Here is a 5,616-nt window from a genome sequence, read left to right on the forward strand (position 1 = left end):
AAGGACATTGTCCGCATGCGAAGAGCATTAGAACAGGGACTCATTGCAGGCATCCATCAAATTAAACTCCGACAGCTACAGCCATAAATATAGCTTCCTGAATTCATGCCTTATCTATGAGCTCCAGCCTCCTCGGAGACCCTTTAAAGCCAAGTTTGAATAGGGAGGAGAGCCTTTAAAAATGCACAGAGCGCCTCATTTTCTTTGCAGGTGCTGGTAAATTCTGGTGCATTATTGATGCCGACTCCACCTCGTTCCCTGCTGGGGAGGTCTAGTCTTGCCGGCATCCTCCTCGGTTTGCAGGGGATTCCTCTACAGCTTCTCTCTCGAACTCGCGCAGCCCACAGGCTGCTCCTGCCAGGGACCCATCTGGCGTTCCTTGATAACTTTGCTGAGCCACGAATCATCTTGGTAGAACTCCTCTCCCTTTGGGCATCAATGCAATCTGTTCGCCTGCGAATGAGTCACGGCTGCAGGATGGAAAGAACCTGCCGCCATCTGGATTAAGAGGGAGAGAGAAGGCCAGGCGGGTGCGGGTAAGCGACCAGGTCTTCTTGCTGTCGGTCGCCTTCCATGGCTGTAGACGTGTCCTAGGGAGGCCCGATGAGCTCCCGTAACGGCTCCGTCCCCAGTGTGCAATCTGTTGCCGTGCCGGCATCTTGAATAAGAATATTGAGAAAGCTGAAAAGGAAGTGCTTCTTCACCGACTGCAGAGCAAAACTGGAATTCCTGGTTGTAAAACCATGGCCACCCCATCGGGCAACTTTAGAAGGAAATTAGGCAGAAGTCCTAATGCAGTTGTGTGCCGTCAAGTTGACCCTGCCTTACGGTGACTCCATGAATGGTCGATCTCCAAAATGTCCTGTCCTCAACAGGCCTGCTCAGCTTTTGCAAACTCAATGCCTATGGCTTCGTTTAGGGAGTCAATCCGTCTTATATTTGGTCTTCCTCTTTTCCTGCTCCCTTCTACCTTTTCCAGCATGATGGTCTTTTCCAGAGAAGCCTGCCTTCCCACGATGGTCAAAATGACCAGATAGGCGGGGTATAAATAAATAAATAAATAAATAAATAAATAAATAAATAAATAAATAAATAAATAAATAAAAAAACATGATGTGCTCAAAGTAGGACAGCCTCCATTTACTTGAGAGACAGCTCAAGCTTGATTTGATCTAGGTCTCACTTGTTTATTGTTCTGGCTGTTTGGGGTACCTATAAAGCTCTCCTTCAGCACCATATTTCAGATGAATCATTTTCCCTGTCAGATTTCCTAACTCTCCAGCTTTCATGCCCATACTATACGTACAATAGTGTAGATTATCATTGTCTTCATCTCAAGGAAGGAAGGAAGGAAGGAAGGAAGGAAGGAAGGAAGGAAGGAAGGAAGGAAGGAAGGAAGGAAGGAAGGAAGGAAGGAAGGAAGGAAGGAAGGAAGGAAGGAAGGAAGGAAGGAAGGAAGGAGCTGATGATGGATGAAAGGAAGGAAGGAAGAAACTGATGATGGATAAGAGGAAGGAAGGCAGGAGCTGATGATGAATAAAAGGAAGGAAGGAAGGAAGGAAGGAAGGAAGGAAGGAAGGAAGGAAGGAAGGAAGGAAGGAAGGAAGGAAGGAAGGAACTGATGATGACTAGAAGGAAGGAAGGGAGGGAGGGAGGGTTGGATGGATGGAGGGAGGATTAATTTTGTTGTAATCTCCTCAACATCCACAATAGAGGACTTGAACCGTGTGACGTGTACTCATTTGGTGACACCATAGGCCTTAAAACAGTAAAAGTAATGAAAATGCTATTACTGTGACGGGGCCACTTAAAAAAGACTTGTTCAGATACAATCAGAGTGTAACGTAACTATATATTTGTTATTGAGGTAAGAGTAATTATTTAAAATTCATTGGTAGAGTTGTACATGAGACTGAAAAAAATATCTATTATGGAGTGAAGCATCCTGATTCGCAGGAACTTGCGTTAGGTTCAGATGAAAGTGAAACACTCAGATTTGGTTCTTAGAAAAAGTGAAGTAAATTTGCAGGTCTTTTTCTGTCTTTGCATTTTCAAAAGGTAAAGGTAAAAGTTCCCCTTGACATTTTTAGTCCAGTCGTGTCTGACTCTAGGGGGCGGTGCTCATCCCGTTTTCAAGCCGTAGAGCCAGCACTTGTCTGAAGACAGTTTCTGTTGTCACGTGGCCAGCGTGACTAGGAAATGCCGTTTTATCTTCCCACCGAGATGGCACTTATTTATCTACTTGCATTTACATGCTTTCGAACAGCTCGGTTAGCGAGGAGCTGGGACAAAGCAATGGGAGCTCACTCCGTCACGTGGATTCGATCTTACGACTGCTTGGTCTTCTGACCTTGCAGCACAGAGGCTTCTGCCGTTGAACCCGCAGTGCCTCCACGTTCAGGAGCGAAGGGACAAATATTTCTGTTTCCCTGTTCCCTGTTTGCCTTGGGTCCACTCCAAGAGAAGCTTTATGCCCACGTGTGATCAGAGAGGGCTTTATCTCGAATGTTTACAGATCTTTCCTCTTCTCTCGCATTATAGACCACACAAGTTTGAGACCTTCTCTCTTCTTATTCCTTTCCCCCACCTGATTTTGCAAAACATATTCCCTGATGGTGATGTCGAGCGATTTTGAAAATTTAAGCACATTGTCTGCCACATGGGTTCAGAATTTGTCTCACGGACAACACGGCTAACCCTGTTTTATGTGTAACACACCCCTGGCCACGAGTGTACGTTCCTTTAGCTTTCTTGTCTCTTTAAGTATTCTGTTTGCAGCAACTGCTTCTGACAGGCTTATTTGGAAAGTTTGCTCAAGGACGCTGTTTGCTCAGTCAAAAAAAAAGAGGAAAAAAAACTTTCTGAGGGAAGCTATTATTTCACTTTACCTACAGCACTCTCATAAAATGCCTCCAATAAACAAATTGAATTCTCCAGGGGATTTTCCTTGTATGTCGATCGTCCCTGATTATAAATAATTTCTTGGGAGGGAAAGAGAGGGAAAGAGAGGAAAAGAAAAAGAAAAAGTAGGCCAAGAAAATTATTTTAGCTGAGAGTATAATACAAGACACTAAAGGCTCAGTTTCTGGGGTTTTTTTTGGGGGGAAGCTGGCTGTCATGATGATAGAAATATGTTACCACAGTGCCATCTATAGGCTGCCTGATGTCTCAGACGCTCAGCCTGGAAACTCAGGAATTCTTCTGGAGATGATGATTTTAACCTGCTTCACACAGGAAATGGTCAGTTAAGTTACATAAAGAAACATGTTATGAAACATTTAAAGCCCTTGTATTTTGGGAACCTCAATTATCTTTCACTTTCCAATACCTTATTTTCCTGGCTAATCGGTCCACCTACCTCTTTGTTATGCCACTGGTAATTTTGTATTTTCAAGGTGCAGTATCAGAATTAGCCACTAAGGGGAGCCAAATGGTAGTTCCTTTAATAACCATGCATTTAAGAATGCACAATGCAGTTATGCAAGTAATTCAATGGTCACAATCACCAGGCTTCTATGAGGTAGCAACCTGAGTTGTTCTTTTAAGCAGATAGACTTCCACGTTTTCTAGGAGCCGCCGTGAGCTCTCATACTCCCTTCTATCTGCTCCCCCCCACATATTGGCTGAAGTGCATGCCGAAGCTCAGAAATCATGCTGCCTTCTGCCATGGAGTTGATACTGATTGCATTAGGAGTGCCTTAATCAGAGGTATTTGTATGTTTCCGATCAGTGCCTGGGCGGGAGGTTGTTATTTCAAGCAACAACCCACAGAGAATATCTGTACCTTCACTTGGGGGTTTGGAGATGCCTCGCAGGGATAATGGACTGCTTGTTTGTTCCAAAACTGAAAACGAAACACAGGATCTCACCCTTCCCGCATTCAAAGGGCCAGTTCATGTAAAATCTTTGGATTTATATATCACTTAATGCAAGACTGAAATAAAATGGTAGGGGGTTATTGAAGTATTGGCTCTTGCTTTTCCATTGGACCATTTCAGGAACGTGGAGAGGAGGGATTTGCTGCTTGGGTAACAGTCTATCCTCCATACTACTTTACCCAGGCTTCATGCTCTGGAGAGGACACTTCTCGATACAGAGCGTGTTACCATAGTCTCTCGAGACTGAAGGATGCCTATGATGATGAGTTTGGATACTGCACCTACTTAGTAAGCATTTTGGAAACCTCAATTACCTACCTCTTTGCTACGCCGCTCGTAATTTTGTCTATTCAAACTACAGTATATGGTCCTTAAGAGGCTGGATAGCTCAGTGGTTTAGGTATCTGGCTGCAGAGTCAGAAGTTAGGGGTTTGATTCTCCACTCTGACTCCTCTGGGACAAGAGACAATCTGTGTGGCCTTGGGCACAATGCTCTCCCAGCAGTCCCAGTGGTGAACTGAACTCCCAGTCTGTGGTTCCCCAGTCAGAGACCTACCTCACTGAGCTATCCGGCCAGTTAGATAGCCATGCCTAATCAGATTGCGTCTCTGGCTTTGCTAATATATAGGCGGTTGTCTTTCTTTTTATTGAACGGATCTGTCATTGCTTCTTTGTCCTGAAATCTCAGGTGTAATCTGACACTTATAGTACCTAACAGGGACTCATCCATTCAGCTGGAAAAAGCTACCATTTCCAGATTAATTTTTGTACATTTTTTTTTGGTACAGGGTTGTATCAATCAGGCACCCTACCCTCTGTTGTTGTTATAATAATTTCCCTGCCTAGCCAGGCGACTTCTGAAAACACCTGAAAGCTTGCACGCTCTTACAAGACACATTTCAGTGGTTTTCGTCCCCAGCTGCGGAGCCAGAGGTTGGGTGTTCGATTCCCCGCTGTGCCACCTTGACAGAGGCTGGACTCCCTGATCCGTAGGGTCCCTTCCAGCTCTGCCGTTCTCAGATTATTATTTGTAAGTATAATAATAGAAAATAATTTATTATATGTGTATTATAATGTATATAGCCTCATCATGGAATTTGTAGTTTGTGGTCTCATGGAGTGACACAGCTGCTGTTGCTTTCTCGGTATTATTATCAATGTGAGGATTTCAAACCCTGGCCAGAATCCAACAGATTAGGACCCAGGAGGCCTGAGTTCGAATCCACACTCAATCATGGAAAATCACAGGGAGTGTGGACCTGGTTTCAACCACTCCTTAAATATTTCAACACCTTGAAAGCCCTATTAGGATCGCTATAAGTTGGTTCCAACTTGATGACATCTCTCTCTCTCTCTCTCTCTCTCTCTCTCTCTCTCTCTCTCACACACACACACACACACACACACACACACACACACACACACGCACACGCACACGCACACGCACACGCACACGAACGCACACACAGAATGAATAAACAAGGCAAGTAATCCAATCTTATTGCAAGTATTATTTAGTCTCCCCCACGGTTGCTCGGGGCAACCAGCTTGAGTAAGGATATTATCTCTAACCTTAAAAACTGATTATAGGGTACTTCAATGCCTCACACTGTCTTAAGGAGGATTAGAAGGGAGGGTAAAGCCGGCTTAGGGGCTGTGTTAACAAAGCCTCAAAGGCATTCCGCGATTTCCTTGTTCAAGAAGTGATTAACTTATTTAGCAACCGGTGAAAATACTA

This window comes from Pogona vitticeps, chromosome 14, assembly GCF_051106095.1.
Source record: "Pogona vitticeps strain Pit_001003342236 chromosome 14, PviZW2.1, whole genome shotgun sequence".
Taxonomy (NCBI): Eukaryota; Metazoa; Chordata; class Lepidosauria; order Squamata; family Agamidae; genus Pogona; species Pogona vitticeps.